We start from the raw sequence: 22779 nt of genomic DNA, 5'->3' as shown, positions 1-22779 counted from the left end.
GGGATTAAGTCATTTATACTATCACCTTTCTTATCCATATAGGATCAATAAAGATTCTTATCACTATTGATTCTTGTCTCTTGACAAGAAGGCTATATAGATATAAAGGTCGTTTGAATGAGTACTTCAATGCCACTCATGTTCCTTTTCTGCTGCTAAGCAGTTACTTGCAAGGCTTACTCTAATTTTAAATGGTAGAAGTGCAGGAAGCAAGAGATGTATGTAAAGATAAAGGTCCTTGGCACTCGGTTCTCTCTGTCTATCCCACAAGGGAATATGATATAGGTACACTTATATGATAGTAGTTTAGGTTGAGAATGCATAATTCTTTAATCATCAGAAATGACAATCTATTTGCAGTACCAGAATATTAGTGTATTTTGTGATGTCTGATGATGTATTTTGTGACAGGGCGGGCCATCGCGTTTGATACTCGGTAGTCGTACAAACGGGAACCCGAGATCCAACATAAGCGCCTCGAGATACGTCGTGTGGTTTTTAGTGGGTACGAATCCCACACACCCCAGCTGCCCTCCCTCTGGCAGATGGGACGGTGTTTCCGAAGATTTTCCACACGAAAAAAAAGGGTATCTGTTCATATGTTTGTTTTTTTTTATGATAGTTAAATTAGCAAACAAGCTGATGCGCCACGTGATGGAAAGTGGTAGCTGTTGCACAGTATCATAAGCATTACAGAGTAAAATATACTAATGGTTTATTTCATGCGTTGCGATTCCTGAAGACTATGACATTATATTATGTCATGTATAGGCAACGATTACCACTTTCATCAGATCTGTCAGGTTGTCTATAAAAATAGATTAACTATGAAAAAGTGAAAGAATTTGTAAATAGGTATAAAATATTAGATGACGATTCGTCGAATCGGGCACCAAGAAGCAATACCATGAATATAAATATTTGTTATTTAACGGTAATTCAAAGAACTGCGATTATTAGCGATAAAAGAATCAACATTTTAGTTAAGCAAATTTAAAAACAAGACTCGTTACAAAAATACTTACTTAGAATGGTATATCTTCTAAAACTGAAGGTCAAACCTGTTTCCATAAATGGGAACTTCCGCTAACATGCTTACAATCATCGTACGATAAAATAAAAGGGCGAAGCACCCATATATTTGAGTCAGAGTTGAGCCACCGTTTCTTTTAGTCTAAGGTCGATGATCCACGTTCTGTAGGTACGTCACGCAGGGTTTACCATGTAAATGGAAATTCTATAGGTCCGCAACATTATATAGATTATCATAAACAAGGCTCTCCGAGAAAATATATGGTAATATAATATAATACGCTTCGTTAACTCAACCCAGAGCTGTGAAAGTACATGTTTACTTTATCATAAAAACCTCTCTAGCAAGTTTTGCGTAGATCCTATGAACTTATAAAATCAAGCACGTGCACTGGTTTTTATTCTTCTTTGCACACGAACAGGGAATAATCTTGTCTTGTATATTGTATATAAATTGCATATAAGATGTGTTGCGATACTGAGACAACGTTATGACTGTTGCCAACACTTCGTTAGGTCTCGCTAGAAGAGTCACTGAACTTCTTATTTATTTATTAATAACTAGCTGTATCCCGTAACTTTGCTCGCTTGAATTAAGATAAAACTATTCTTTATCCCAATATTATTTATTTGTATAACTAATCCAAACAAATTTCTTTAAAATTATTATACTTTATACTTTTAGCCATTTAAGTTTAATAGACATTTTTAAACACGTAAACACCTTTATTAAAAGTTTGTATGTTGTAATATTAAGTAGGTATTTGTTAATGGATGATAATGTAATGGTATACGCGCCTGTGCAAACGGTATACACTGGCGAGGTACCACTGAGGGATGATAGGTGAGGATAAAAAGGCAGGTCAGTTAGCTCATCGTGATGAATGCTCCTGGAATGCAGCACATTGGTTTCCAGAGGGGACCACGTGGAAGTCGACCTGACAGAGTGTACTCTGCTAGCAATGAGACTAGTAGTCCGCATTACTAACAATCCCTTATCCTAGTAAGAAGGTATTATGTTAGATAGTAGGTAGTATCTTAATAATAGTATGCCGTGTCGCCACTGTCGCGTGAAAGTATAGCTCTGCATGTTTGAAATTTAAAAAAAAAAAAAAAAAACAAGAAAACATTGTAAATAAACACATAGTTTAGTAAATGTGTCTTTAAATACTAAAAATTTTCAACTCATTGCGTTTAAATATGCGAAATAATCGATCTTAGAAAACATAAAAAAAGAGAAATATTCATAGTGATCTATCGTTTCAAAAGTAAACGATTTGCTTTGGATTTATCAAATTGTGCATATATGTATTGTTGGATTAAGTAATTACAATAACATCGAATGGGGGGGGGGGGGGGGAGGGATTGTTAGCAATGGAGTTTGACAGCCCCATTGCTAGCAATATGCCCTATTAGGTCGACCTCCACGTGGTTCCCCCTGGAAACCATCGTGAACAATTCTTGTTAAATTCGTCACGATGGACTAACTGACCTGCTTCATCCTTAGCTATCATCCTTCACTGGTACCTCGTTGGTGTATACCGATAGCGCGGGTGGGGTTGCCATTCCATTATCACCCATTAAAAAAATAACATTGAATGTAAATACTCTTGTACTGTGTAAAGTGTGAGGGTAGACATTTAATATTATTAGTATATGTATATTATAATATATGTATGTATGTATAGTATAGTAGTATTCAATTTAATTTGATGCTTTTTTGTATGATTTCGCCTATTTCATGCATAATAATGTATGTATTTATTCAATAAATAATGTACATTGTTTATTGAACAGATGACTCATAAGGATTATATGAGTACCATTTAAATAAGAATAGAATATTTAAATACATAACACATTAATTTTAGAAAATAAACAAATTAATTTTAGTCCAACAAAAATATTAGAGTTTAATTATAAATATGGAAAATATTATGTTACAAGAGACATATTATATTATAATTATTTATTTAAACTTTATTGACCTATAAAATGATGTAAAAAGTCGGACTACATATATATACGAGGTCTGTCCGGAAAGTTCGTATAAAAGTGTTCTGGAATGCGAGAAAGAGGAGTGGGGAGGCCAGGTAAGCGCAGGACCCCTTCCTTATGTCCCTAACAATGCTACAGTTCTGGTCTGACCGCCGTGCGGTGCGATGGCTTGTCACGCCATCTGTGAAGTTACCTCTAACGAAACCCCGTCGGCATGGAGCCCGCTTCCGTTGAAGAGCAGCGCGTCGTAATCAAGTAAACTCGGCAAGAATAAAGCAAAGAGTGGAAGACATCCGGGGAACCACGAACAAAAAAATCAAGAAAATCCCGCTCAAATGTCAAGACAATGTTGATTGTTTTTTTCGATGTTCGGGGGGTTGTCCATCAAGAATTCGTCCCTCCAGGCCAGACAGTTGATGGAAAATTCTACGTCGATGTGCTCAGACGCCTCAAAGCTCGTGTGGCACGAGTTCGTCCAGAATTGGCGCGAGAGGGGCGTTGGATTCTTCACCACGACAATGCCCCTGCCCACACCTCTCTTGTTGTCCGTGAGTTTTTGAGTAAAAATTCCATTACGGTGACCGAACACCCCCCTATTCGCCGGATTTGGCCCCGTGTGACTTCTTCTTGTTCCCAAAAACCAAATTGGTACTTCGGGGGCGGCATTTGGGGGACATAAATGAGATAAAAAAAGCTACGACGGGGCAGCTGAGAAACCTACAACCAGAGGACTTTCAAGGAGCCTTCTCACAGTGGAAACGGCGTTGGCACAAGTGCATTATGTCACAGGGGGAGTACTTTGAAGGGGATAAAATTGATTTACCTGAATAATTGTAAAATAAAATTTTTAAAAAACTTTTATACGTACTTTCCGGACAAACCTCGTATATATACACCACTGAGGTGGCAAACAAGCATACGGCCCATCTGATGGTAAGCGGTTACCGTAGCCTATGAACGCCTGCAATACCAGAGGTATTACGCGCGCGTTGCCGACCCTGAAGAAACCTCTTTACCCCCTTTTGAAGAACCCCGTATTGTAGTCTCTTGGGAAAACCTACTGCATACCTGATATATACTTACAGCATTATTGTAGTCATTCTCTATCAGTCAAATTTTACAATTATTATTTATTCAAAAAGAAGAAAGTTCTCGATTGGGTTGAATTTTTTTATATTTTTATGTTTACCTCATAACTCCATCAGTAAATAAGATAAATATAAATAAGATAAATAGTTTGTAAATAAATAAAAAAAAAATAGCCAATAATATGTTCCTTTTTGTATAATATTGGTATGAAAAAATTTGTAACGATCGACTGAGCCAGTAAAACGTCAAGAAGCAACAAACAAACAAATTCACTTTCGCATTTCTGTATATATTAAAAAGGATTAACTTCAGGGTTGCCAGTATTACTAGCGACACAGCCGTAAATTGTGCTAATGAATACGGGCTCTTATCTAAAGAAACCGAACCGAGCCAGAAACTAATCGGGCAATCCCGAAGTTTATTACGGACAAAAAAGTGTTTTATACAAGGTTGAATTAAATACTTACTAGCTTATTATCATGACTTCGTCCGCGTGACTAGGTCATATTTATTGCCCGGAATAAAAATTAGTCTCCATCGTATATAATACGTGTATATCAAGTATCATGATGATTGGTTGAGCCGTAAAGGCGCTTAGATGTAACAAACAAACAAATTTACTTTTCATTTTATTAATAAATAAAATTATAATTAGACGATATCTGTACATGGTAGTTATTTAAAAATTTATATGTGAATTTTTTAATAAAACCAATAAATGCCATATATAATTTTTTAAATTTTTGTTGTAAATTATTATTATTTACTAGCTGTATCCCGTGGCTTCGCTCGTGTGAAATACCCTATGTGCTAAGTTAAGATATAAACTATCCGTGTACTAAATTTCTTTCAATTCCATTCAGTAGATTTTGCGTTAAAGAGTAACAAACATGCATCCACACATCTTATAAATTTTCGCGTTTATGTATATTTTTTCACCAACACTACACAACCGTGTAATGGGTGCTTGCTTCCAGGTAAGTAAATCGTCAGATAATAATAATATTAATAGGATAATTTAAATTAAATTAAAAAAAAATATGTTAAAAAATTGTATGTAAAAATTTGTGGTATTATAACTGGGAATAAACTCGTACCCATATAGCAGAGACGTAGGTTCGAATCTGTCAATTTTATTTTATGAAATAAGAGTCCTAATAAGTTATCACTGAAGGCAAATATTAAAAAATAACAAAAGCAAAATGGCAACGCGAGCGTAAATCTGACACCCCACCTCGGCACGTCGAGCATGAATCATATTGAGGGTTAAGGATCCCGAATGGTTCCAAAATTAATCGAGTATTCTCGAAAATATAATGTACGTAAGTCAATCCAGTTTTTACAGTTAAAGTATCTATTTAATTTTATATTTAAAACTTATAACTTCACTATGGTATGTACGCAAGCGAAACTATTCTAAAAGATATAGTTATTCGATGTCACCATGAAATCATAAATAAGTCACTTCATTGTTTCCAAACAAGTCCTCTAGAACCATCTACATCTATGGAATTGAAGAAAAGAAATTGAATTCGCTTTCAAGTTCTTGAGTTTCATTCTAACAATATTATAGGTACTATTAAAATATACATGATCATTGTACAAGTAATTCTGTTAAAACAAATTGAGGTTATTTTTCCCACTCCGCTACTTAAGTTCAACGAATGCAAATGTAAGAATTTCAATTAGAGACAATTTTAAAATATCTTTACAGAGTATTGTACGAGATATTTTAATATTGTGTTCAATTTATATTCTAACTGAACGATGTAACTTTAATTAATTTAAACAATTTTAAAACTAGTTTGAATGTAGACATTATATAAATTTAATTTAATCAAAATATGTATTTAAGTTTTTCTTTAAATTACTTTTTTTCTTAGATTAAAATATGTATCTGTTTATTTCCTCGGATAAGTTCTGAAAATATAGTTTGAATTCATCATTATGAAGCGATTTCAAAAAAGAGGTTTCTTAAGTCTTTATTTAGAAGAGGAAGGCATTAAATATTATTTACAATTTATAAAATTTACAAATTTAAGAATATTATTTGTATTCTTAAATTTGTACATTTTTTAAATTTGTTTAAATTTACCGAGGAATCACAAACATAAATGATTCAGTTAGTGGATCCAGTATGTTATTTTCACGACCCGGCTTATATAATTTAAACCGGGTATCAAGTAACAATTTATAATGAAGCCACATAAGTCATGGATAATATTGTAAATCTAAATTAATATTAACTGAAGCGTGATTTAATTACAGTTTCTAAAGTTACTTGAATGTATATTAATATGACATAACTTTCACGGCTAACAGTAAGTTAGAAAGTTATATCACGATATTCACTAACATGTAACTAAAACCGTGACGTATGCAATGATTAACACACGAGAAATAAACAGATTTAAAAATTTTGAAAACAAAATTTTATTTTATACCTATAATATTATTTTGATCTATATACTTAATAGTAAAAATAATATTCAAAATAAAAAAATATAATTATTACTAATATTATAAACGTGAAAGTGAATTTGTTTTTTACATGTTAGCACCTTAACGGCTTAACAAATCACTATGAGACTTGGTACACACGTATTAATTATATGGAATGAAGAACGCACCAGGATAAAATATAGCGAACGTTTTTGTATATATATATATATATATATATATATATATATATATATATATATATATATATATATATATATATATATATATATATATATTTTATTTATTTATTTATTTAATGGATGATAATGTAATGGCAACCCCACCCGCGCTATTGGTATACACCGGCGGGGCACCAGTGAAGGATGATAGATTAACCATGATAGTTTCCAGGGAGAACCGCGAGTAGGTCGACCTGGTTGGGTATATTGTTAGCAATAGGATTCTCAATTAACGTATATATTATCAATGGACAAAATAAAACGTTTTAATAAATTTAAAATATTATTTATATTGATATTTAGATCAAAATAATAATACGAATTACATAACTGCATTAGTGGTTTGCCACAAAACCATAGTGGATATAGCCACATTATTACAATATTATTAAGCACATATAGGCATTTATTCTGTTCTTATCTTTCTCTCTCCCTGTGTCTTAGTTATACCAGATGGGTGCATATATTTAAGGGCAGTACTAATCCCCTATGGGCCTTGGGTGTAATATTTACAAAGAGTAATATTTTTTTACAACCCCGCACCTACGTTACCACAGAATGCGTTTTTCAAGGCACTTTCTCCCACGCACAACCACTCTTTGGAATCAACTTCCAGCAGCAGTATTTCCGAACCGATACGACAACATAACCTTCAAGAAAAGAGCATATTCCTTTTTAAAAGGCCGGCAGCACACCTGCAATGCCGTAGGTGTTGTGGGTGACCATGGGCGGCGGTAGTCACTTACCATCAGGTGAGCCGCATGCTCGTTTGCCCCCTGTGTTGTAAAAAAAAAAAAAAAAAAAGAATGACTTTGTATAAAAGTCGTCTGTTTAGGAGAACCTCTGTTCCATTCCTGTTTCTACCATAAAACAGTTGTGTTTCGAGTTGACGGGTGGGATATGATAATGAAATTTCAGGGTACAGAGGGATAACACTTTAGTCCTCAAGAATGGCAACGCATGTGGTGTATCATAGGCGATACAGTCTACTCTGTTATTTTCATAGTACCATTTATGTCTATAGGTGACAGTTACCACTTTCCATAAGATGGACCGTCAGCTTGTTTGTTACTCTAACTTATTATTATAGAGATTCATTTACTATTAAAATAATTTACTTACACTTTAAGTCGATAAACATTTTTTTTTGGTATGAATAAATAGGTAGTCTATAATAAATACTTACTATTTTGGTTTTGTCTTTAATGCTAATCTTATCAATCCACGTTTTCAGTGGTTAGATGACTCGTACCTGTAAAGCATAAAGAAAATAATGGAATATTAATATGAAAAATAATTCATCATATTTGGGGAATAAAAAATTACAATCACATTCATGGTTTTTTTTTTAGATGGATGAAAATGGTATGGTATGACGGAGCACCAGTGAAGGGTGATAGATGAGAATTAAAACAGGCCAGTTAGCCCATCGTGATGAATTCATCAGAAATTAACCATGATAGTTTCCAGGGGGAACCGCGAGGTAGACCTGGTTGGGTATAATGCTAGCAATGGGATTCTCAGTCTCCATTACTAACAATCTCTTTCCCCCCTCACATTCATGGTTAGTGATTTCCAAGTATGCACCAAGGTGCGTAAGATAAGATTGTGTGCCAAAAAAATGTACTTCAATTGTGGCAAAACCAGTTATTTTGATGTAAAAACTAAACTATTATATTTAATTAAATATGATGAAATTTCTATGAGACGAATTTGTAAATATATCCTTTCAAATAAAAAATAAAGAATCTTTTAAATCGGTTTACAACTGACGGAGTTATGAGGTAACAAATATAAAAAAATACAATCGAACTGAGAACCTTCTTCATTTTAAAGTCGGTTGAAAAGCTATGGTTAATAGTTATTGAATACTTAACGATTCCCATGATAGTAACGAATGTACAAAACACCTGCGTTCTAATTCCGATACTTGCATTGATTCCATTTTGTACAAAACATAATAAAACTAAACCTTAAGACTACAACATAAGGTTTAATTAATCTTACGAAATTCACTTAGTAAGTGGGTTAATGGGTTATTTTTTTATTAATTGAATCGGTATATAGGGTGTTGCGGAAAGGGGAAAAGATATAACTATTCAAAAGCCAGCAAAATCATTTATGAGACTGAATAACTTGCCCAACCGAACGACTTAATATATTTCGACTCATGTTAATTAAGGAAAGTTTTCCAATTTCACGTACAATATCGTTTAATTTGGGATTTATTGACTGACTAGATTTACTGTATACTACAAAATTTAGTTTTAGATCAATACCAAGTAGATAATGATTACGGGCCTAAAATGTCTTTACAAAAAGTCGTGTAATATCGTCTGTAGAAGCTTGAGATTTGGTATTAAAGCAAGTGCTACATAATAGTTAGATTTCGAGAGAAGCTACTAAATACCTACAATTAGTATATTACAAAATGTATCAATGTATTCTTTGTTTAAATGGCCAGGAAAAAGCAGAAATACAAATAACCAAAAATGCTGTGATTAACTTAATCAAGATTAGCTATGGCAATTTATTAAGTATTTCTAAAGTATGAGTAGTAAAAACATCAGTATTTTTTATTTTTATAAAGTAGAAATAGATATCCTAAGAAAGACATCTGTAATTAAAAGACAAAATTGTGCACTAATTCATCTCAAAAGTAACTTCATTCTTTAGCATCCACATAACTTGAAAAAGTTAAGCAAATTCTAAAAATTAATTTTTGGTCGCAGTTATTAAATCCAAGTAACAATTAATAATTGGTCAGACCAAATTAAACAGGTACTAAAAATAAGCAGGCTTCCTCTTCCATGCTACAAGGGGATGTCCATGATAGTTTAAAAAAAGAGGTTTCAATAATTGTAAGTCCAGCAGCAGTATTTCCGAACCGATACGACAACATAACCTTCAAGAAAAGAGTATATTCCTTTTTAAAAGGCCGGCAGCACACCTGCGATGCCGCTGGTGTTGTGGGTGATCATGGGCGGCGGTAGTCACTTACCATCAGGTGAGCCGCATGCTCGTTTGCCCCCTGTGTTGTAAAAAAAAAATGAACTATTTTGTCCGACAAGATTCCCAGACATAAGGATACAATTGAGAAGAATTTGACAATGAATTTAATACACACGGAGTCGCGTGTATAGAATTTAATCAACTTACAATTGAACAACTTACCTCACGTGCTATAAAAACATAAGGTATAGAATATTGTAGCTGTTTAGGGTAATTTTGTGAGTCATCATAAGCCACGATCGATGTGAGCGGACAAAATGCTGGTTACCTATGTAACGAAACGACATAACCGGTTGTGGAGTCATCTTTATCAACTTTATTTAAATATTTTTTTTGTGTTCTAAATACAGTCTTATATTGGAAGAAAAGGAGCGTAAAACTGAATAAAACAAAATCTGTACAAAGTTATCTAGCAAGCGAGCTCATGATAAGTTAAACTAGAATCTTTTGAAGGCAGTAGTAAAGAGATCTATAATAGTTATATACCAATTTTAACATTAGGTTAAGACATTTTCTAATCCAATTTTAAAAGTTGTTACAATGCTAATTATAATGAAGATCTATTAAAAAATATACTCGGTAATGTATGCCAAGTAGACTACATTTTGGTAATCTATAGTATCAAGCACATTCGAAACAAGGTGGCACGACTAGCAGGGATTGTGTCTGGGGCTGTCACTCGAGTTAATTAATTCTATCAACAGTATTTACAGAACAGTTAAACTAACGGTATGTTTATATTTTTGACGTCAAAAATATTACTGTACCATGCTGCCAGTTTAATAAGTCTAAGTCTATTGTGCTTATTATTGATATTCAAAAATCAAGTTAATAGTGGATAATCCGATTATAAAGGACAAATATTTGCAGCAATGATTTACAATTTGAATAGGTGAAAAGCCATAATAATATTAATATGATATCCACTCCAGATAATATAATTCTTCTAAGGCTTTACTTAGACTTTACATTCTACTAATATTATGGAAACTTTGTAAAGACATATGTCACTCACGACTGAAAGGATTTGAAAGAAATTTAATATATAAGTGGAACACGTTCTAAATAGGATATTATTTATCCTAATTCACGCGAGCGAATACAGTTTGTACCTAATATACTCGTACCTATTTCAATCTATAATAAAGAGAAATCGTCTTTATTTGAACCAGAACTTTTTTAATTTCAGAACGAATTATTTTTCTTTTTAATAAAATAATATTATTAATATTGAATTAAATATTAATCGAATATGAAACAAATGAGAACATTTTCAAACCTTCGTTTCCAAAACGCAATCTATTTATAACAAGTCAGGGATAAATATTGAAAACGTGTCGTTAGTGCGTTTTAATCATGTTTTCTCTGCAAATAGCTCTTTAGTAATAATAGAACCAACGATTTCTATAACCTCCAAGTCTCCAAGATCAGTTTATTTCATAAGTCAATCTATAATTAGCTAAATGTAATCAGTGTTCGGTAATTTGCATGCGGCTACTAAGAATTAATAAAGGTTCACGCAAAATACAATTAGTTAAGTAATATTTTTAAATCGATAGAATTAACACGAATAATGTCTTTTTTTATTCTTAAAAAATATAACTGTAGTTTAAATATGTTACAGTGATAATATTAATATTATAATGGTAAATGGATCAATAATTGTGATTTAAGAATCTTACTACTAATATTTAATAAGTTTATATAATAACAACATCTGTATTTTTAGTAATATTAAGCCAAATAGTGTTCCGTTTTCACTTGATAAATAGATAAATTCCTTGACTTTAAAACAAACTAGAAATGCTAAGGACCTTAGTCTTTAAGACGAGGCATACCGACACACAAGTTCAGAAGTTCCTTGATATAGAAAGTAGAAACAGATTAAAAAAATATTTGAAATTTGAAAATCCCATTGGATCTAGCTACTAAGAGAGGATAAAATTTTAAGATTTTGAAATACAGCTTTGTATGTAAAAATATGTTCAATTTTTTTTTTTAATTCGCTTAGAATTTTAAATTAGCGTGAAGCGTGACTGAGTATCAAACTAGAGATATTTATGCAAAGTAACTTGTCTAACTGCCGAATTCGTCGACAGGGTTACGTAGTAACTACATATTTAATATTCTATAGTCTCAATTCTGAAGTTTTCAAATCGTTTGAATTTTTTTTCAAATTGATTTAAAAGTGTAATTTGAAAGAATGTTATCTATCTAAATTTCAATCTTCGTTCATTCCTATTCAAGGTTTGATCAATAGGTATGTTTATGAAGGTACTTATTCCAAAATAATAATATCTGCATTACTTATTGTTTAATAAGCACTAAATTTCATAAATATATTAATTGATGTAATTATCATTTTCTGCATTATGGGGTGTAAAGTTCCAGTAAGAATGTATGTAGTACCACAATTCCCATGAGAATGATATAACGGTCGATACAGCGTGGATGTGGTCGCGGGAAAATAATAGTATCAATTTTTTTTTCATTCTCTGCCACAATTACATCATGTGACGTGCTAGCGTTTTAAATAGATTTAACATGTGTATAATCTCATTAGAATGAGTATAACTTAAGATTTTTCTCGGCAAAAGGCAAAAGTTTTAATTGTAACAAAATTTAGACGAAACCAACATGGCAGTATACTTAAAATACAGAAAATGATTTTAAAATTGTTAATACTAAGTATGTTACATACAAAAATACAGGCGAACTAAGAAAATCCAGCTTATTGAACTCGCCTAAAAATATGTGAAGTGGTAGCTCCACATATGAATATATGGTCAAATGTAAATAAAATGTTGTTATTGAATTAATACACAAAAACAAATGTACCTGGTCTTACTTATTAGCTTTTGTCATCTATCAGCTTTTGTAGTGAAAGATACAATTGTACAAAAGTTCTATCGCAAGATTCTGCAACTTCATAGTAAACACAACCAAGACAATCGTACACTGAGCATTGTTTAAAACCAGTAGAGGTGGATGTTTTTGTACTTTTCACTAACGTGAATTGATGTATAAAGTTTGAGCAACTACTTTAAAATCGAATCGATTCACTCTATCATGAATAAACGGACGGATGGATGAAGACGTGATAGTTCGTTTTGGTTAACTGCCACTTGAAGCGAGGTCAGCGCACCACAAACATCGGGGACGCAATGCCATTCAAAGTTTATGGTGTTTTATCAAGGTACCGTTGAGGCCTAGTCAGTTTTACTGCTTACAAATACGAGTATTACAGTTCCAGATAAAGATGTTACGACTAACGATAATACATTCAAAATAAGTCTCGAAATCAACTCTTAAATATATCAGGGGACGTCCTCGCCCCACGAATTACTATATTTAGAAATTTGAACTATTCTTGAGATTTCAATCGTGTAGTTTCTCCATTTCTATCATCGTAACAGTGAATGTTAATTAAATAACATTCATTCAGTTCCTTAGCTAACGTTTAATGGGTAGGATCACGTCGAACTCTTTGATGTTAAGAAAATGATGTATGGCATAGTAAGCTTCTTAGCTAACGGTCCTCGATGCATGATGTAAATTACCCGAGCTATTTTAATGCTGCAGTTGATAGGGTACGATTTAAAACAACAGTTTAACGTTACCAAGTTCCGGTCGTTGAGTTTCGAGACACGCGTAATGGTATAACACTTTTAACAGCTACAATAAGAGTCCGTGAGCCTAAATCAAAGTTTAACATCATATAAATTGTTTACCACACGTGTAAGTACTCAACGGATAGGTAGTTAATGAACAAATTAGTCTATATTTAGCAAGCAGCATAATTATTATTTTAATTGTAAAGTTAGATACGAGAGGTCAATGCTTTTAGTCATAAATCGATGGTCGCACGATCACGCATAGTTATTAGTCATGAAGTGTGCTTACAAGTTCAATTTTATGGCGTCTATAACGTAAAAACGACTCTTAAAACGCCTCTGTAAGCAAATGAATCAACAGGCGTTTTGAAAGTAGAAATGGTAACGATGATTTAGATAGAAGCTCAAAAACATACGTTACGATCGACGGTTTATCAAAACAATAACAGAGTGAAAATAGTAATTTAATGGGTAATATTGTAACCCGCATATAGTGTACAATCATCTGGTAATCCCGTATAAACTAGTGTTTTATTACCACACAGTGATAGGGCAGATTAACTAATGACTATGTGAGGAACGTTAATTGAATTTAACTTAGGGCTTGATATATGTCGTATTGCGTCTCCAATCACGGATTAACATTAACAGAGTTGGAGAGGATTAATTCTGCGAAGATGTAGGTACCTGCCACACTGTCAACGAAGAAGATTAACCTTAAGTAGTAACGTAGGTGGATTATATACAAAAGAAGAATAGAAATGAAATGACTTAGGAACCACGAACAATGTAATGACATTGTACAAATGTTCTTGAAACTTGATAATTGTTTATCTAATATTCTGTAATTAATAGTGTGTTTAACAAGCAATATTATAAATTTAGTTACGATAACATACTCGTATAGGTTTTCGTTATTGATTAAATTAACAAAATTTCAGCATTAGGTAAATATTGGTAACATATATACAATATTTACCTAGTGCTTAAAATTTCGTTATATGGAACCTAATAATTATTCTAACATAAAATAATAGATGAGTTGTACGTATATACTAAATATATAAGCGACATTACACAGTGTTGAAAGCTTTTCTCCGTTAAAACCATTCCAGACTTGATTTAAAAATAAGCGAACAATAAGAAAACAGCTTCGTGCTTTTTCCTTTTTCTCAATTTCTAAAAATATTGGACATTCGTGTACGGTACAAACTTTTCAGAAGTATAGTAATAAATAGTCGCTACATTTGCAAACTTTATTGTTATAATTATAAATATGTCGTGACTTGTTCCACTTAACAATTTTATTACAAAATGAATGTCATTAACCTTTAAATGTCAATAAAACACATTGGAAATACCATATTGTACCTTAAGAAATCCCATAGTGATACAAATTTACCGGATACGATCATTAAAAGTAATCAAACCCTGGCAATTTTATTTTTGGTGGATAAATTTACAGACGAGTTAGAAGGCAAATCAAAGACAAAAGGCAAAGACGACTTAAGCAAAAACGATTCAATCTTTCAGAATCTAACAAAAACAAAATCAATCTATGTGGACTGATTTTATTTTACGTAGTATATAATAGAATTACTGTCGCTTCAATAATTGTAACAAATATTTTATTACGAGAATTAGTAAAATATAATCCAATAATAGCATTAAAACGATGCATATCAACTTGATTATGATGGAAATAATTACATAATGACAAATGAGTATGTATTTTAACGTCAATATGTCCGATGACCTCCACATTACGGTGTTTACGTCGATTACTACACGGTAATTGCTTTGAGTTCCGAAACTCATCACTAAGCCACAATCAACAAGTGTTTTAATAGTGGTAATCTCCTCTCGTGAGCTACCTATCAGCACCGATGCTTCCGTCCGTGTTGATGTGATGAAAAAACCTTTCCTGTACAGAGGTACAGACTATGAACACAAGTCACGACTAAAATTACCTTAATTGCAATTATTTACACGCAGCAAGATTACCTCAAAATTGTCTTGAACTTTGACTTGCATTGCTTGCATGCAATGTATTTAAATATACAATGCAGAGAGTAGAAATAGAATTCTATATTGCAAATAGTTTTACAGTCTTATATATTAAAAATCATTTTACTAATATTATGTGAATTTGTAAAGATATTTGAATGTTTATAACTCAATCACGATTAAATGGCTGTATGTAATTCATAAAGCTCAAAGATTATACTTCTTATTCTAATTCATGCAGGCAAAATCGAGTAAAACAGGTAATCGTAAATAGTAACGATTATTTATTGCAAGCTGTCATTACAGGTTGTTAAACACGTCGCGTGTAACAAAATTGCATTGTCTTATCTTAAAGTCTTCATCATTAGATTGCCTGCACAGAACTACTATGACGTATTGCCAGATTGCTATAACAGTTATTGATGTGTATGCTGATACTGACAGGAGATCAATATCTGCAAACCTTGACATCATCATAATATGAATGACAAGGTGGCGACATTGATTCTGGTATTCGTATTTCATTTAAACATAGACCCGATTGCAAAAGTACTTACTTAATAAACCAATTCTTATAATAAACTGCCTTCAATATTGCTGCTTGGGTTCATTTTGTTGATTCTCTCAGAAATCTCCGATAACTTTGTGCTCGATTACGATGTGATGAGTGTATGTGTGCATGTCTACTTACACGAGGCAGCATTAATGTCAAGATTAGCCATTCTGACAGCGTACAGAGGGTCAGACTTATTCGTGGAAGGTTCTACAGCAAGTTTCGCAACAAGTTACTAACGTCCCACGTCCGTTCATTCGCGTTCTCATATGGTTTGTAGAAAATAAACGAATTTGTAATATTCGTGAATAGAAAAAGTTCTCTTTAATCTCAAAACTTACAATATAATATTGTCTTGCTTATTCCCTTTAAAATATAATGTAAATAAATTATACTCAAGGCTACTCAAATTTGTGTCTTGATTGAACACCAAATAATTAGTTTCAATACAATATCGATGTGTGATAAAATAATAATGTATTATGTGATGTGAACAGGAAATGGTGACTAAGAATCGAACGAGAGACTATCTCGTGAGGCGTATTCGTTGAATACTGGCCTCATTCCGTTACACGATACGATATTGCGCGGCATACACCAATGTTATATATAATATGCAGACATTACTGTCTGCAGAAAGTGTTTAATAGCGCCGACAGCTTGTACCAATGTACAAATATTTATTTAATTATGTAAATTTCCTTGACCAATTAAAAAGCAGGCTTAACTTATTTTAAATTAATGGCATTATTGCCATTCTCTACCAACTCGATTCGAGAAGTAAAAAAAAAAACACTTAAAGAAAAAATAATGTTATCGTACCTAATATACAAACTAATCATATAATCTATACACATGAACTACGTACTCAATTTTAAATTTAAATACACATAATATACAAATAATAGTGGTTCTTGGATGAAAAAAAAAATTAACACAGTAACAAAAAAAAAAAATCATCCAATGTTTAAATATTTGTACAAATATTTGCAAAAACACATACAGCTTTTGTAAAGATATGTAGAGGGTACTAAGATAAAGTCATTATATTTGTCAGCCCGGGAATAAAGTATCCATATATGTACGGAAAAACACAATATTTATGAAACTTTTATGGTTGTAATTAACACGTCAAGCAGTAAGTAGGCGGATGGTATAATGGACAAACACTTTCAGGTGTCTACTTCCCCGAAGCGCTTGGTGGAAGAGTGCGCAACCTATAAATATTAATGACAAACACTGATTCAATAGCCAACCGCAGACAGGTCACCGGCCTCTAATCCGATTGTTAGATGTTCATTTTCTAGATGTAATTAAAAGAATGTTTAAATATGCTCGAGAACTGAGAATCTGCCATATGAATAAAACATGAACTAGAAGACGTATGCCGACAAACAAAGAATGTAATATGCACTCATTCACGAATAAGTGACCTACAAACAAGAAACTGTAATCAATCAACCATATTTATATGTACAAACGAAAAGTTAGATCCATTTGTATTTAGAATAAACATCGTTAACCTAAATGCATACGTTACTTTTGGAACGAGTGAGATAAAATTAGGTACTCATTAAAAAATATTGAAACGGAAAACGTTGTATATAGCAATTAATAATGTGAATATATCAATAGCCTATTTAAATTTTGAAAAACAAGGTATCATTATATGCTTTTGAGATAAAACTTTAATTTCAAATATAGTGTTAAAATAATTTCAGCTGATCAAAATGACAACATGGTGGATCATTGAGTTCACTCAAATATGGTTGAACACACCGATAGCTGGCTCATACCTACTTGTCAATGGGTGTTACTGGTAGATGTTTGTAGCATACATTCGAATTTAAAAGATTTACTTATATGACAGTTATATAATATTTAAATGCCATATTATTTGGTATTTACAATAGTCATTATATCCAATAAAATTCCCATATTAGTTTGTAAATTAAGTATTTAATACTCTTTGTACGGGGGAAAGGGATTGTTAGCAATGGAGTTTGACAGCCCCATTGTTAGCAATATGCCCTATTAGGTCGACCTCCACGTGGTTCCCCCTGGAGACCATCGTGAACAATTCTTATTGAATTCGTCACGATGGGCTAACTGACCTGCTTCATCCTCACCTATCATCCTTCACTAGTGCCCCGCCGGTGTATACCGATAACGCGGGTGGCATTACCATTCCATTATCACCCATTAAAAAACGTAGGATCTATTTGACAACATTCCACCACACCATGCGATGGAAAGAGAATAAAAAAAATATTTACGTCCTATTCCTTTTTATTATTTTACTGTTATTTCCTACATCATAATTAAGTTAATACAAGTACATTCAAGCAGTATGACTAATATCAGTTCGAACCAGTGATTCATACTGTATGCATTTTGGGTCGTATATTATTTTCTTAATACAAGTTCTACATCTCTAACTGACATAAGAAATTATGAATATTTAAAAAAAAAACACATTATGATATGAAAAATATTGTAATAGATCTAACATATACACATATAATCTTGTTATATTTACTTACAAACGATAACGTTGTTATAAATCGGAACTGAACGACTGTATAGTTCACTGTCCTCTATATTAACTATAAGTGATCGCCCTCTCCAGACAATAAAGCGAATTAATTCTATTGTAGATGGGACAACCGGATTTCACCATATCACTAATGTATTTAACTAATATAAAAGCATCATTGGACAAATTAGGTTACAATCGTTTAGAAATAAATTTTGTAACTCTTTTTAACAACTTAGCCCTCTTTTATCAAATATGAGTGACCTGCATTAAAGAACCGTTATACATCATGATGATATCGTAGTCAAATTGAGTAGTGACCTCTACAAAGTTAATTTGTTAACAAGAGTCAACTGTATAGCTATAAATACTTAAAGTTAAAAATCCTATTAATATAATAAATGTGAGTTTGTTAGACGATGGATGGATGGATACATGATTGTTACTCTTTCAAGCAAAAAATACTAAAAGGATTTGAATGAAATTTAGTACGCAGGTAGATTAAATTCTAACCTAATACATAGAATAATTTATATACTAATTCACATAGATTAAGCCACGGGATACAGCCAATAATAATTAAAATTCCATAGATTACAAGGAAATCTAAGAAAACAAGTAAATAAAAGTAATAGATAAAAAAACCAATAATTTAATAAACAATTAAGTCCCCAAAACAAATATAGATTTGATATCAAGATTAGATATAACATCGACATTCAATTAGTGTAATCCGATTTCTAAAACTCTAGAAAGATACGTATAGATAAAAAAAAATTACACTGGCTTGGCACATAATAAATGCGAGTATAAGACTGCAAAATAATTTTGTTTAATGGCCGCCAAACTGTAAATTGAATTGAAATGCTCTAAAAATAGAGGAATAATCGAAAATTAATGCAGCAATCTCCACACGTAGTCTCTCGCAGCCACATCGGATGTGTAAAAAGAAAGTATTGTTTCATGAGAAAGTGAAGTAACAAAAGTTATGATGAACCTCTTACTTTCTATGTGCTGCTTAGTATACTTAATTGCCTTTGAAAAATTAGTTGGCACCATTAAAATTTAACGTAAGAACGTATTTAATATTTACCGAAATATATCACGTACGATACTACCACAAAAAATATCAAGCCCGTCTATACTGATACGGTCAAGTTCCAACATGTTTCAAATGGTCAAATGCTTCATTCAGAGTTTGGTAGGATACATGCATTCTATAAAATTATTTTAAAATCCAATACCCTTAAATCTCGTAATATTTTTTTTTAGAAATACATATTACTGTTTTTTGGGCACTATTCTCTAACCTGTATCTAATATTAATATTTTTCATTGGTAGTTTGGTGAAAGTATTTTATTCAAGCGTGGCAAGTACTTGCAAAATTCCCTTTATGGGGAAGGCCTATGTTCAACAGTGGACAGTCGACGGTTTATATACCATACCATATCAGCCATTAATTGTCGACGGCTGAACATAGGATTGTCAAGTGGGAGTCTTTACTAGTACTTGCCACGCATGGCAGACGGGTTGGCAACCGCAGTTAGACCTTTGGTGATGTTTTAAGAGGGGACCATAATAGTTGATATGATGATGATGATTCCGTTAGGGACCACTAAAAACCTTACTTAAAGTAGATTTTTAGGAAGGTGGTTCTGAATAAAATCTCGTTATTCCTTAAATGGTGATATCACCATTATATACCACTATACCAGAGGGAGACTTTGTACAAAAGTCGATTGCTTGGGTACCTCTGTCCCATTCGTGTTTCTACCGTGAAGCAGTTGTGTTTACATGGCTGTGTTTCGGTTTGAAGAGTGAGATATGGCGTGTATTTACAGGGTACAGAGGAATAACACTGGAGTCCTCAGGAATGGCAACGCATGGGGGATATCATGGGCGAAACAGTATACTCTGTTATGTCCATGGTACTGCTCAGGTCTATAGGCGGCAGTTACCATTTTCCATCAGGTGGGCCATCAGCTTGTTTGCCATTCTAAGTTGTATAAAAAAAAAGTCACAGTATGTTATATCAAATTAAAATCTTAAGTCTTAGAGAATGGCGCTTTAGAATCGGCCACAACATCTATTTATCTATTAAATTATATCAGATTTACGCAATTAATTATCAAAACCACTTAGAGCTATATTAATAAAAACAATTTGTTGGTAATATCTTATATCTACATAAATTTGTATAAGAGATTAATTTCCAAGATTAAATTGTATTACTTTATTTGATAAAATTTACAATTTACAGATTTCGAAAATTGAATATTCAATTCTTAAAATAAGATATAGAAGTGGTACTTTAAACTCTTTAATCTTAAAATAAAGATATGCTACCAGATAAGAAACATATATTAATGCATTACCTTTGTAACAATAATAATTCTCGATAAAGAGAAAATAAAAAAAAAATATCTTAACAAAATTATTGTAATAGACACAAAATCCACAGTAAAACATTTATTGTTAAAACAGCCCAATAATAAAAAATACTGAATACTATATGTATTCATTATTTTTTTGCAAAATTTGCAACAATAATGATAAACAAACAGCGGAAACCCTTTTCAAATTCTCCTTACTTACAATAATAGGTAGGTAATATACATCACATTCAAACGAAAATCCCTATAGCATACTCGCATACCCCTACCACCGGCTATACAGAGCTGGCAACCCCTCGAAAACTGTATGACTGATGTTGTCTCTTTCTTGCATTTCTATCCTATTTCACCCTCCGTTCATGGCATCGTGGGATAATTAAATATTTATGTCATCACAAGCGGCACCATCATAAAACTAAATTTCAACTTAATCAATCACTAACAACTTTGAAGGAATCCTTTTATTTGATTCTGTCAAAATTAGGCATGACAGAGATTACAGTGGATTTTGTTGTTTAAATTTGACATCTAAGTCAAGAATGTTAAGGATTCACATGCAGGCAATGGGAACAATAAGGGTATAACGAATAAGATAATTGATATAATAAAGCAATAAATCGATATGAAAGGTTAGTGCACTAACAAATTAAAATTTTAATAAGAAAATTCATTTTTACCTTTAAAATCTCTAAGGTCCTAATGTCTTAAAAACATCCCGAAATTTAGGCACTGTCACGAACTTAGTTTGAATAATAGATATAAGCACAACAGAAATCTTTATAACCACTGTTCAGATAAAATACACTACGAATAATTGGGCATAGATTCACTAATTATAACCTATTTATAGACAAGAAATATTAAAATTACTGGTGAACAGATGGCACATAATTGCATAAAAGGTAGACAAAGCTCGAACACGAGAAGCTTTTTTTTCGATAGAAAACGTGTAAACCCCTCAACAGTTGAGTGGAGACTGCATCAGTAAGCCGCTAACCGGGGAACGGGGCGGGGGAACGCAGCAGGGGGCGCGCACGTCGCTACAGAGAGGCGTCGAACTAGCCTTGTGTCACTGTCGGTGATATGATAACGAATGTACACAAAGCTGACAATATAGGAACGATTTATTTGAAGAAAAGATGAACGACCTTTCGATGTTGAAATGTAATAAGAGGAGTAATCATCATTCGTTAAATAAAAAGTACTTAAAGTTAACCGAATTGTACAATAAATCTATTATTTTAGCTACTGACAATGAAGCGCGACCAAAACAGATGTGTATTGACAAAACAGGCAACGAAAATAAACAATGGGAAGGATAGAAGCTACCGATAATAAATCTTTTGAACAATAATGAGGGTTAAAAGCTTTAAATTATCTGTATCGGCCAGTTTCCAATAATAAACGTTTTACTTGCAAGAGCTTATAAAGAAGTGACGTATCAAATGTTTTAAAAGTTCGTAATTCAGGATAGAGGTTAACAGATATAATTTTTGAAATAAAATAGCTAAGGAAATAATTTAAAAGTATTATACTTTATACACGATATACAAAAGAAATATTTCACAATGTGAATGGGAAAAAGACTTTATTCTATCGTGACTCAATTCACACCTGTCTTGTCAAAATAAGCATCACAAGTAATTATCTCAAATAGACTTGCGTAATTTAAGTTTCATGCATGACTTTATCATTTATTATATAAAAACAAACAAGAATTAGAATAGATAGATAATTTAGATCATAAGAAGTAAAGTATATTGTAGAAGCTACATTTAGATTCACCAAAGAACATACTCATATAATATCTAATACTCATTCCTGAAATTGGAAAATATATTAAATGAAGTAGGTAGGCACTAT

At 32.3% G+C, this 22779-nt stretch overlaps 1 protein-coding gene across 2 annotated transcripts in view; it reads right to left on the bottom strand.

The window, feature by feature from the left end:
• LOC113521262 (tyrosine-protein kinase Src64B) overlaps positions 1 to 21910 on the bottom strand; it is a 70527-nt gene extending 48617 nt beyond the window's left edge. Inside the window, exons 1-2 of one of the 2 annotated variants that reach the window (XM_052894042.1) lie at positions 21594 to 21910; positions 7987 to 8052 (exon numbers count right to left, since the gene is read on the bottom strand). The gene's annotated coding sequence lies outside the window, so the exon portion shown is untranslated. The remainder of the gene's footprint in view (positions 1 to 7986; positions 8053 to 21593) is intronic. The other variant, XM_026906748.3, reaches the window with a different exon arrangement.
• Between the last annotated feature and the right edge of the window lie 869 nt (positions 21911 to 22779).

This window comes from Galleria mellonella, unplaced genomic scaffold (genome assembly GCF_026898425.1).
Source record: "Galleria mellonella isolate WM207_F2 unplaced genomic scaffold, CSIRO_AGI_GalMel_v1 utg19, whole genome shotgun sequence".
Classification (NCBI taxonomy): Eukaryota; Metazoa; Arthropoda; class Insecta; order Lepidoptera; family Pyralidae; genus Galleria; species Galleria mellonella.
This window is presented reverse-complemented; position numbering and strand designations above follow the sequence as displayed.